Source organism: Dasypus novemcinctus, chromosome 23 (genome assembly GCF_030445035.2).
Source record: "Dasypus novemcinctus isolate mDasNov1 chromosome 23, mDasNov1.1.hap2, whole genome shotgun sequence".
NCBI classification, from domain to species: Eukaryota; Metazoa; Chordata; class Mammalia; order Cingulata; family Dasypodidae; genus Dasypus; species Dasypus novemcinctus.
The window spans coordinates 22594698-22608219 of NC_080695.1; the positions used below are offsets into that span (position 1 = coordinate 22594698).

The 13522-nt window shown below is 44.6% G+C and overlaps 1 protein-coding gene across 8 annotated transcripts in view; it reads left to right on the forward strand.

The window, feature by feature from the left end:
- The window catches only part of AUTS2 (activator of transcription and developmental regulator AUTS2), a 1252826-nt gene that overhangs the window by 1115077 nt on the left and 124227 nt on the right, over positions 1 to 13522 (forward strand). The gene's annotated exons all lie outside the window — the stretch shown is intronic.

The following is a 13522-nucleotide window of genomic DNA, read 5'->3' on the forward strand; positions in this document are numbered from 1 at the left end:
AGAGACATATTGCAGAGCTAATGTATTATTTTGTTTTTGTTTATTCTGCAGAAACAGGGAAATTTCATTTTTTAGTGGAATTACAAGCTCCCTGTTTATTATTCACAGGCCCTAGCATGCATGGCAGCCTGAGCCAGAGCCCTCAGCGATTTTAATACCAGCGTCTTTGCGAATCTAAACTGGTTTTCCAGTCTACTACCTGGTGGGCTGCAGGGCTTGTTGGAGTGGTGTTATACATATTTAAAGCTTCTTTGGGGCAGCTTGATGCATTCTCCAGGGGGGATGAGGAGCCTTGCTGTGTGTGATACTTACCTTAGCTTTGAAGGAGAAGTGCAGGGATTATCAGAGGGAGGTTGGCACAGACAAGGAAGGGGAGGGCCGCTGTCAGCCTCGCAAGTGGCCCCTTCACCACCCCAGCTGCAGTTCCCTCCTCTGAATTCCTGTCACACTGCTGGATATCATTCCAAGACTGGTGGTTCTTGGCCTGAGCTACACATCAGGATCACTGGGGAGCTTCAGAAATACTGATTCCTAGGCCTCACTTATCTGCTGATTTAATTGGTCTGGGATATAGCTAGGGCATTAAGATTTTTAACCTTCCCGCCCCCACCCTCACCCCCACCCCCACCCAAGTGATTCTCTGGGCTGCCCAGGTTGTGAACTGCTGCCCTGCACCTTCATCATCTCCTGCCTCAAGACCTTGTTGGTAAGCAGATGGCTTGCCTGGGTTCCAGAGCTCTATCATTTTCTGGCTGTGTGATCTTGGACATATTAATTAAGCTGAGTATCTCCTTAAGGTAAGATGGGAAAATAACTGCAGTGATATCAGCACTACCTCTGAAGGGTTTATTGTGAATATTGAATTCCCTTACATTTATTAAGAGGCCATGATGGATCAGGCCCTGTTACAGGAACTGGATTCAATTGGGAAAAGATAGACCCAAGGCCCTGGCCCCTTGGAGCCATATGTTGTAGTTGGGGAAACAGTCAGTAAACAAACAAATGTACAAATATTTACTGTCATGTCAAATAGTGGTCAGGGCCACGAAGACAAATAAAGCAGGGAGAAAGTGGCAGGTGGTAGGAGTTGGTGTGTAGAAAGTGCAGGTACAGTACCCAGCTTGTAATGCGAGCAGCTGCGTACAGAGGCCTTGGTGTTGTCTTCAGTTTACAGTTCCTGCCACTTCATTCCAGGTAAATATGCATGTGAGGTCCCTCAGGCTGGCAGAAGACAGGCAAAGAGCAAAGACTTTGTCACTTACCTGCTGGGTAGCCCTGTGTGACAATGAACAAATCACACAGTGCCATACAATGTGTCTCTCCAAAGAGGTTAGAAGCTCCTGAGGACAGGCCTCCAACTTTGTGCTGTCGAGCATGGGTCTTGATTGCTGTTTGTCTGACAAATCCCAGCAGCTAGCTCTACCTGGTTTCTCAAAGTGCTGGTCGATTCGCAGAGAGAAGGGAGCAATCAAGGCCCCAGTCCTTTCCTCTAGGCTCAACAGACACTTCTTGAAGCCCTGCAGGGCAAAAGCTGTTCAAAGCACCACTGAGCACCTAAGGAGGAAGTTCCACTTCTGCCTTTATCTCCCGCCTCACAATTTCTAGAGGTTCTTCTAGTGATGTCCGCAACCACTGTTATGGAGCAGTTCCCAGGAGACAGGCTCCAGCTAGATACAGGATAGGCATTGTCCTATTCTGCCCTCACTATGTGAAGTAGGTATTGGTTTCTTAACCTATTTTTCCATGGAGGGAGCTGGAGCTCTGGCACTGTGTGATTTGTTCAGGGTCGCACAGGGCTGTCCAGAAGGTAAGTGGGAACATCTTTGCTCAGGGCCTGCACTCTTCTGCCTCCTCGAGGGACCTCACATGCATATTGGAGGCCTACTGGGTGCCGCAAGCTGGCCTGTAATCAGTCATTATATTATGGATCCCAAAGTACTCTGCTTCCTCACTCCACACAGCACCCAGTGCAATGGTAGACAAAAAGAAGAAATCGGGTCTTGTCATCTCCCAGCTTGAAATGACCCAAGGGTTTCCTGAGGCTCTTGAATGAAACCCAGACTGCACCCCCATGGCCCCCTGCTCCTGCCTGCTCTGCAACCTCTCTCCCACTCCCTCTCCCCATTCTCACTTCACTCCAACCATACTAGTCTCCTTCCCACCTTACCTGGGGCCTTTCCAGTGGCCACAGAGCTTTCCCTGGGGCTCTTAGCAAGAGCTGAACCATCTCATCCTGCTCAGATGGATCCTTCTCAGTCTCCCTGGCATCCATATCTCAATTTGGCTGTCATGATACGTATCACAGTCTGCAGTGATCTTGTTTATTCATTTCTTTACTTGTCTTTGTCAGTCTCCCCTAATTGGATGTAAGCATCAGGAGTGGACTCTTCTCTGTGCTTCTCCACTTCAGAGCTGAGATTTGAACCCAGCTCATCTAGCATAAAGCCTTCCCTCCACTCATGCTAGCATGTCACCTTATAGTCTGACAGGGGACAGAAGACAAGAACAGAAGTAACCGAAATTCCAGGCAGTAGGAAGGTTGTACCAGGAGAGAAATTGTTCCAAGGTGCTCAGTGCCACCTTCTTTACAAAGGTGTTTGGTAGGATCAGGCCACAGGTGAAGGGAAGGCTTTCCGCTGGGAAGTACATAGAGGAAGGTTGGGATGGAGGAAAGGATGCCCAGGAGGTTGTGTCCAGTTCACTGTTGCTGGCCAACAGACAGAGCAAGGACAGCAATATGTAACCCCAACAAGCACATACATTTTGGGGAAAGGACTTTGGATCTTGGGTGAACTGTGCTCCCCACCCTACAATTTTGTGACCTTGGACAAGTTCCCTTACTTCAGCTGTGAAGTGGGAGAAATATCTTCTCTTTGATAAGAGTCAAATGAGTCACTGCTTTATGTACATTAAGTGGTAGAGAAATGCTGGCTTTGAGTATTTAAAATAAATGAGACTGGCAAAGTACACCCAGGCCCTGCTATGGAAGCAGAGTTGTCTTTACAGGCTGAGGCATTTACTTAGGGTTTTAACTCTTTATTTAGGGTATAGGAATGGCTTTTCAGATGCTGGTATTTGAAATGTGTCCACCATAAATAAAACTTGGAATGCAAACAACCATCCAAAAAGCCTGTCCCATCTCTGCCAAGTAACACCTTCATTTCCAAAAAAAAATTGGAACCTTCTCTTGCTTTTCCACCAAGCATTTGTCTGAGGAACCAGATCGAAAGTTCAGGGCAGACAGCGGGGAGGCAGATACCAAAGCAGGGGTTATGGGCCAGGTGGAGGCCATCAGCCCTTCCTACCTGTGCCTGCAGCCAGCTAAAACGGCTGCCCCTCTGAAGGTTGGCCCTGGGCAGTAAAGACTGAGTCACCCTCCTAGCCCACTGCAGGATACCTTCTCCTTAGCACATGGCTGGTGGCGCAGCCTGGGAAGCTTCATGCTGGGGGCCACATACAGGGCCTTGGTTGGAAAAGCGGGTAGACTCTGAGATAGGCCTTATCCTAAACGGGCACCCCTGCCAAAACTTTCCCAGAGCCAAGCTCAGGACATGGGCCCTATAGAAACAGGAAAGTCTTCAAAAAAGGAAAGGGGAATCCTAATTACTACCTGCGAAACAATCCTCATTTCCAAACCCAGTAGCTGACCTGGAGGATGATCCGTGGGCAGTGATTCATTTGAAAGCTGTAATCCCCAGTGTTTGAGCAAGAGTTATAACTCGGAGCTGGGAGAGAAACAGGACTTCATAAATCACTCCTTTGGCACTATTGCCTACATACTTTAGGCCGGTAGCAATTTATCCTAAATGAAGAAATAATAATGTCGTTTTCCTCCAGCCTTTCCTGGGAGAAAGTTCAGTGATAGAAGGTAGGCAAGTTTTTTGTTTTGTTTTGTTTTGTTTTGTTTTTATCTTTCTGGGCTATACCTCACTACAAGGCTGGTATAAGTAAGTTTTTTTCTACCTTCTGCCCTTTGCCTTGTCAGCAGCAATGTGAGGAGTTAAGAGTCAGAGGGCATAATGAGAAAGGTCTCCCAACTTTTTTTCAGTTAGCTGTTTTGGATAAAGCAAAAGTTGATGCAATTTTTTCCCCCAAATATTGCATTTTGAATCTAGTTGTGGTAGAATGGATAACTGTTTTTGCTCTTACCACTTTCTTTTTTTTTTTTTTAATATTTATTTATTTTTTTTTAATTACATTAAAAAAAATATATGAGGTCCCATTCAACCCCACCGCCCCCGCCCCCCACTCCCCCCACAGCAACACTCTCTCCCATCATCGTGATACATCCATTGCACCTGGTAAGTTCATCTCTGAGCATCACTGCACCCCATAGTCAATGGTCCACATCATAGCCCAGACTCTCTCACGTTCCATCCAGTGGGCCCTGGGGGGATCTACAGTGTCCCGTAATTGTCCGTGAAGCACTATCCAGGACAACTCCACGTCCCGAAAACGCCTCCACATCTCATCTCTTCCTCCCGTTCCCCACACCCAGCAGCCCCCATGGCTACCGTTCCCACACCCATTCCACATTTTCTCTGTGGACATTGGATTGGTTGTGTCCATTGCACACCTATGTCAAGTGAGGGCTTAGATTCCACATGGGTACTGGATGCACTCTTCCCGCTTCTAGTTGTAGACACTCTAGGCTCCATGTTGTGGTGGTTGACCTTCTTCAACTCCATGTTAGCTGAGTGGAGTAAGTCCAATAAGTCAAAGTGTAGGAGCTGAAGTCTGTTGAGGCTCTGGGCCTGGGTGTCATATTATCAGTCCAGAGATTCAAATCCCCTACATATATCTTAAACCCAGCACCAACTACAATTCCAATAAAGTAGCATGCAAGTCTTGTGAAAAGAGATCCCCTCTGAGTCCATTTCCATCACGCAGAAACACCAGCTCCAAAGAAGGGCCATCTGTCATGGCAGTGAACCCCTTCTGCCATGACCATAGAACCCGTGGGTCTCTTTATCCCTCAAAAGAACCAATAGCTGGGGTTGTATCTACCTTATCTGTCTCTTAGACTCTGTTCAGTTGTACATAGGGGTATTCCTTCTGACAACCTCCAGACTCTTTTTTAGAGACTCACAGCCTTATAATCTCATTTCTCCTTTCCATTTCCCCCTTACATTAGGTCAAACCGCTTCCCGAAGTCATGTTATTATATGTAGACAGGTATATTCTGCTGTTCCGCATTGAATCTTTAATTCAAGGTCATTTTCTAGTTGCTTCTTCAGCTGGTATGTGGTAGTGATCCCTCGGTGCCAGGGAGGCTCATCCCGGGTGTCGTGTCCCATGCTGGGGGGAATGCATCACATCTACACGCTGAGTTTGGCTGTGAGAGTGGCCACATTTGAGTAACATGAAGGCTGTCAGGAGGAAATCCCCAGGCACAATGCTACTCTAGGCCTTGTTCTTATTGCAGGTGCATAGGCTCAAAAGTGTAGCCATTAGTATCAAGAGCCCACTGTTGGGCCCTCCTTCCTTCCTGGTTCTTGCCGTTGCACCTGGAGGATTGCCGCTGCTCTCCCAGGGCCCACAACAGTGACCCCCCGGCCAGGAGCCCAGTACCCCCCCAGCTGTTGTTTTTAATTGTTTCCACTATGAGTATATATAGACATTACCATATACCCTGGGCATATGCCCTGTATAACTCCCTGTCAACCATATATATCCTGTCAATAACATCCCATATCAGTATTCCTCCGCTGCCATTGTTGAAACACTCTGTGATCCAAAACTTCCCGTAAAGTGAATCCCAACATAATGTCAGCTTCAGAAGAGTCTTAGATCACCAAAATTCATATATACAATATACAGTATTTCCCCAGATCCACCATAAAACCTTTTCCCTTCCACAGCAATAATCTTTTAACTTATTCATATCATATTTCCTGAAACTGATGTACAGATTCCAAAACTATAGTTTTCAAACAAGGTAACATTTGTGCTTACTATGTGGTCCATACTTTAGGTTGTACAGTTTTCTAAATTTTTTAGTTATCCTATGTTTTGTCTTATGGTTTTCATTATTAGTCTGTTGTCCCCTATATGTTTTTGGTGTAATATTAGCTGTTTTATATTCATCCTCGTGTACTCTCACATAACTCCTCTTTTGCCCCCTTATTTACCTTTGTTCCATCCATTGCACGTCCATTTTCCCCTCCCCTTAGGGCCCACAACGCCTCCCAATCTAATGCCCTGGGAGCCGTCCTTTCTCACGAGAGATACAGTTCTCTCTATTCGACGGCATTAGTCTTCCCCAGGATATGGGTCCACCCCACCCAATGGTAGAACCCACCTTGGCAAAAATGAGCCTTCAGCTATTCCCTCCGGAGTCCGTCCCGCATCAGACCATACCCCCTGAGCGTCCTAACCAGGTAACCCTCCTACTTATACTTTGATACGTTTTACTCAACATTTAGTTCTCAACGAACTTCTGGCACTCTCCCATGTTTGTATGTTGCCCCTCCCTCCCACCTATTTCTTGGACCATATTACCCCTCTTCCCATCCCCAGCCCCCCTCAAACCCAGAAAACCCCACCCGAAGGTAACCCCTTGCCCCCATTTTGTCCCTTCTTTGTGCTCATACTTACCCCCAGCTCATCACAGATTTCACCCCTACAGACATTAACTCACATCCTTCCTCCACCCCCCGATTTCCAGTAAGCCACTTTTCCAGACTCTAGCTCTCTGAGGCAGTTAACTTATTTCATATCATTGAGGTCATATAGTATTTGTCCTTCAATGCCTGGGTTGCTTCACTCAACATAAGATTCTCAAGGTTCATCCATGTTATCACGTGCGATTGTAGTGTATTGGTTCTTACAGCTGAGTAGTATTCCATTGTGTGTATATACCACATTTTATTGATCCACTCATCTGTTGATGGACTTTTGGATTGATTCCAACTTTTGGCGATGGTGAACAATGCTGCTATGAACATTGGTGTACATATATCGGTTTGTGTCCTTGTTTTCAGATCTGATGGGTATATACCCAGCAGTGGTATTGCTGGGCTTACCACTTTCTAGTCTCTGATCTTTTTCATCTGGAAGGTCTTTGTTAATTTTCAGACAAATTTCCCCATTTTACTGATAGGGGATAGTAAGTTCTATGGAACAATAAAGGGCTTTTTTTTAGAGTAGTTGGCGGTTCCATGCACTCATTAGAATAAAGTTAGCACCTGTCTCAAATGAAACCCTAGAAGAATCAAGATATAAATTCAATAGATGTTTATTTCTCCTCCATCTAACAATCTTGACAGATGTTCCTAGTTGACATGTGACTCTCCTCCATGTGATCAGTGGTTTAGGGACCCAGTTCTTTTTCTCTTGTGGCTTTGCCATCTCCTAAGCCTCCTATTCTGTATCCAGCCAGCCATAGAGGAGACCCAGATCACCTGCAACCTATGGGGCATTGCCAATAACTGATCTTGTAGTCTTCTCTAGTTGCAAAGGGTATGGGGTGGCCAGAAAATGTAGTCCTTCTCTGAGTAGTTGCTCCCCAGTGAAAATTCCATACTGTTTAAGGCTTATGAGTTTGGTGGATAATTAGTGATCACTACTATGTCTCAGAGCGAGTTTTGCCATTTTACCAGTAGAAATGTGCTCTTGACTTAAGTCACACCGTCAATGATAGCGTGACTGAGATAGGCCTTATCCTAAATGGGCACCCCTGCCAAGCCAACTATACCAAGACTATAGTTTTCTTTTGACTGCTCCAAGGTAGAAATGAATTAGGCTTGAGGGTAGGTAGATGGGGCCAGCTAAAGCAAGATGGACAGACTGTCATTCCATTCAGTTGTCTGTTGTTCATGGAATAGAATAGATCTTTAAAAGCTCTCAAGTTTGGGAAAAGACAAAGACCCATCAATGCTTGTTGCCTATTCATAATTCCCGACCTGCCTCGGCCTTTCAGTCATTTGTACTTGTACCTATAAAGTTAAAGCACGGTTTTGCATTAGATTGTTATGTGGCCAACCATGTAATAAACACATTCATAAAAACGTGTATTTAATGTGGCCACTCATGTTGCACTTGCCCTGGAAAATTTGAGCGCTGTGGGACTCCATTTGGAATTTTGTGTTGTTGTTAAACCTATAAAATGTTGAAACCTCATAATTTCTCTCCCCTTCTAGTTCCCTCTCTGTCTGAGCAGCTGTACTGAAGTTTGTCAGCCATGCCCATTAGCTTTCGCATGTAAAGATGGCCTTTTTATATTCAAATTTTTGTAATATATTATTTAATCATTAAGCAGTTTACTAAGTATATATTTGTGGCCATTGTTCTTTCTGAATGCCTAATCACGAAAGGAAAACATTTGGAAACAAATACTTTCTTCCAGAAACTGTGGTTTCCAGTGGAGGGAGTGAACAATGTACCTTGCTGTTGTAAGCATTTTGCACTGGGAAGGCTGGAAAATGGCCACTGGCTTGGCAAGGGGGTGACATGGTTGCTGCTGTCTGGACCTGCCCTGATCCTAATTGAGGCCTAACCAAGACAGAGTACACTGAACTACGGGAAATTGCTGATATTCAACCATTTTTGACCTTCAAAGCAGCAGTTTCATTAGATTTAAACAAACACTAAACTGGGTTTATGATGATACTTTTGTCCCCAAGGTTAGAGGGCACCATTTTTGCCAGCACTTCTGATGTACAAAGGCCTCTGATATGGTCATGTAGGAATTCCCCAGAATCCACAGACTCACAGATCTTTAATGCGATGGTTTTAGATTCAGCTACAAAAGCACTCACATGGTGTGACCCCAACCCCATCAGCAGTACAGATAGTGTTCCCATGATGCACATGGCTGACAGAGGAGAGAGGCAGTGTCAAGAGGAACTCCAAAGGGGGAGCTGTGAGCTTCGAAACAAGAGCTCACAGACCAGCAGGAGACACCCTGCTTGACAGAAGGCGCCAAGAAGCATATTTCACGAGATTGGAGAGAGAGCACTGGGAATTGGTTGAGAGCATAGGTTTCTGGGATCAGACTGCCTGGATTCAAATCCTGGGTCCACCTCTTACTAGCTGCATGAGTTTAGGCAAGGCTCTTAACCTCTCTGTACACCCATTTCTTCATCTGCCAAATAGGAATAATAATATCATAGTTTGCTGAAAGGATTAAATGAGTTAATGTACATAAACTACCTAAAACAATGCCCAGCACAATACGAAGTGATAGGTAAGTGTGCTGTTTTTATACAGAGCCCAGAAACATGAATATGTTCAGCAAAGAGAGAAGAGCTCAGCATGGTGTATTGGGAGTAGAGAATCCAGAATCCAGTAGGTTCTGGAAGGTGAGGCGTAGGAGATGGTAGCACAGGTGGAGATTTGGGCGTGGTTTCCACTGCTGGAAAATAGCCAACAACTTGACTGACTCCCTTCTGTGCACTGGTGCCCAGAGAGCAGGAAAAGTTCCCAAACCCACCTGAGCTTCTTATGGTCCCGTTATCTAACATTCTCACTTTCTTCTGCCCATCTCCCTGTTTTAAAATCTATAGTCCTTTTACTTGTAGGAAATGTCCAGGATTTATTTCTAACATGTATGATAGTAGGGAATTTCTGCACATCCCCAAGGATACCTAGAGCACCTTTCTCTTTAAGTTTGGTGTATGTTGGGAGGGTGTCAGAAAACATCCATACCCCTCCTTTGTATCTGTTTTATGTTTGTTTGTTTTTTTTCATTTTAAACAAACTTTTTTCTCTGGAAACATATATAACTCAAAATTTTCTGTTCTGAACACTTTCATGTGTAAAATTTGGTGGCACTAATTATACTCACAATATTGTGCTACCATCACCACCATTCATCACCCAAAACCAAAATTCTGTACCTATTAAGCAATAATGCTCCATTCCTCCTCTCAGCCTCTGGTACCCACTGATCTACTTTACGTTTCTCTATATTTGCTTATTTTAGGTATTTCATGTGAGTGAAGTTATACAATATTTTTCCTTTTGTGTCTGGCTTATTTCATTCAATATGATATTTTCAAGGTTCATCCATGTTGTAGCATGTCTCAGAATGTCCTTTCTACTGTCAAGTAATATTCCATTGTACATAGATACTACATTTTGTTTATCCATGCATCCATTGATGGGATTTTGATTGTTTCTACCTTTTGGCTATTATGAATAATGCTGCGATGAGTATCAGCATACAAGTATCTATTTGTGTCCCTGCTTTCAATTCTTTTGAGTAAATACCTAGAAGTGAGATTGCTGGGTCACATGGTAATTCTATGTTTAATCCTCTGAGCAACGGCCAAACAGTTTTCTACAGCGGCTGAACCTTTTTACATTCCACCAACAATGTAAGAGGGTTTCTATTTCTCCACATCCTCTCCAGCACTTCTTTTTTTTCCCATTTTTCTAATATTAGCCATTCTAGGGAAGCAGAGTTGGCCCAACAGATAGGGCGTCTGCCTACTGCATGGGAGGTCTGAGGTTCAAACCCCGGGCCTCCTTGACCCGTGTGGAGCTGGCCCATATGCAGTGCTGATGCGCACAAGGAGTGCCATGCCACGCAGGGGTGTCCCCCGCGTAGGGGAGCCCCACGCGTAAGGAATGTGCCCGGTAAGGAGAGCAGCCCAGTGTGAAAAAAAAAAGCGCAGCCCGCCCAGGAGTGCCCCACACACATGGAGAGCTGACACAGCAAGATGACGCAACAAAATGCGACACAGATTCCGGGTGCCGCTGACAAGAATACAGGTGAACACAAAAGAACACACAGCGAATGGACACAGAGAGCAGACAACTGGGGTGGGGAAGGCGGGGGAGGGGAAATAAATAAACAAACAATAAATCTTTTAAAAAAAATAGTAGCCATTCTAGTAGGTGTGAAATGGTATCTTATGGTAGTTTTTATTTGCGTTTCCCTAATGTTGAATGATGTGGAACATCTTTCCATGTACTTACTGGCCATTTGTGTATTTTCTTTGAAGAAATGCCTATCCAAGTCCCTTGCCCATTTTTTAATTGGGTCATTTGTCTTTTTGTTGTTGAGTTGTAGGGTTTCTTTATAGATTCTGGCTATTGAACCCTTGTTGGAGATGTGATTACTGCATATTTTCTCCCATTCTGTAAGTTGTCTTTTTGCATCTGTTTTTTGCTGCTTTCTTTTTGATGGTGTGAGGTGTACCCTGGGGCTGATTGTGTTTCTGGGAGCAGAAAGCTTTCACTGAAGGGTTAAATCAGCAGGATAGCAGCACTCCAACACCTCAGAAAGAATAGAGAATGATGTTCTTGGAGGAAGCAGAGAGCTGGCTGCTTTTGCTGAGTTCCAGTACCATCTTCTAAAAAAATAATTTTTTAAGTAGTTCCCCTCCCCCTCTCTCTGTCTTCCCACAACACACCTTGTACTAAATACATTTTTCAGACCTGACTTTGTGCAAACACAATGTTGTTCTGCAAGCATTAAAAGGCAATTTAGTACTCAAAGGATTAAAAGCTCATGTTAAATTGAAGACTACACTTGGCATAAACATTAAAAATTGACAGAACACCCTGCACATTAACTGCACCAGGGCTTCGTAATTAGCATTTAAAAGTAAAACATCATTTCCTTACTGTTTCCTACTTACTCATTTATAATGCATTTATTATAATACAGATGTGAGCAGGAGGCTTTCTACCATCATCAGTGAATGAAAAATATACCTGTGCTGAGAATGAAACAGGGATTTATTAATCCAGTCTAAAAAGCAAAACCAATAAAGAAGACCCTCACTGGGCAGATTTCAGAGCTTCGTGCTACACTTTGGAAGATTGACACAAAGTCCCCAAAGAAATCACCTTCATGTTTCTTTTCCTTTTCTTAGCCTATCACTAACAAATCCTGGGCAAAAAATCCAACCAGGCTTAAGCCAGGTGCAAGCTTGCGTTTAAAATCGATCAACTGGAAGGTTACCAAACAAATGTGGGAAATTGCTCGTTGGCACATTTCTGATGCTTTTCCAAAACTTTGGTCTGACTAGAATCCAGTTTTACAATTTGGAATGAAATTCTGCTAACTTACCGCAGATGCCTGAGTTTGTAAATGAGAACACCTGTTCATGACACCTTTAGGCTCTTGCTTAAATCTGGATTATTGTATTCAGCATGACCAAATTTATAAAATCTGAATGTAACCCAAATCGGATCTTACTTTCTTCCTCCACAGTTCATAGTGTGCCACCATTGCCGTTTCTGTGTGTCCTAGCCCCCTCTGAGCATGCTTGGTGGTCTTTCTCAAACCTCAGCCTGCCTCTCAATCACTGGGCTTCTTGTTAAAATACAGATTCAGACTCTGCAACTCTAGGGGAGGGGGGCCTGGGAGCCTACATTTCAAACAAGCTCTCTGGTGATACCAACACTGCTGGTCCCTTGAATAGCAAGGTACAGAGACTCCACAATTTTCAATTGTTGGATTCAGATCAGCAAGTGCGGAGGATCTCAAAGTGCCAGATCCCTTGGTAAACCCATGGAGTATACAGATGTGGTTCTTGTCCTCAGTGCTCTTGAAATGTCCAAGAACTCATTATCTTTCTCAGGCTTCTCCTGCCGGGCCTCATTTGTAATGGGATTGGAAACTCCTTTCCCTGGTGTGATCTAGAGATCCTGACAGGCATGTTCTACTATAATAGCCCTCCCTGGCTGTCCCCAAGTGGCCTCAAATTCCCAAACTGGAATCCCAGGCAGGGGCACCATAAGTTTATCAGGTTTGCCAGTTGACAAATATAATTTCTGAGCTGCAAGGCCAGTGTGGGTGAATGCATGACATAAGGGTGTTAAAAGTGGAAGAGAATTCTGAAAATAGATTGACTCTTGGCCCTTCACAGTGCCAAGGGCCTGTGGAATGCCTCAGCCCTGGAGGATTCGGGCAGCAAAGCACACATCCCTGGGGAGGGAGTGGTGGCAGAGGGGACGACAGGGGGCGAGGTAGGCACCTGCCAGAGCCAGGTTCCTGAGGAACCAATTTGGCACTGCTCCATGGCAATCCCTTGAAGGCAAAGAGAGAAAAGAGGCTTTACTGCAGATACAGGAATATTCTGAAATAAGCATGCTCCCTTGTAGTTTCTTTTCATCGTTTTAATGATTTTAAAAATTCCAGAAATGTATTCATGCCCCTGCATGACTTGACTCTGCTCCCGTCTTACTAAGAGCCATGGGCTAAAACACACCCCAGAAAGCAGCCAGGGGCGAGGCTTGTTATCTGGGAGGTGAGGAATGGAGCCTGGATCCCTGGGCCAGGCTCTCCTGTAAGCCCAGCAGGGCCTGGAGGGTGGCTGTGTGTAGTTGGCAGGTTCATTAATTACCAAGGGGTTTTTATGGGAAGATCCTTGGGTGTGTGTGGGAACAAAATTCTGATTTTAATTACATCCCTTCTGGTTATTCAGATTATATACTTCTAAGGCTCTTGTTTTTGCAGCTTTCGTCTACCCATAGAGTTCAACAGAGAAAATGCCTGTACTCTCTGTTTACAAGGATCATAGGAGCAGAGAATTTTAGTGCTGAAAGGAACTTAAATTTATCTGGT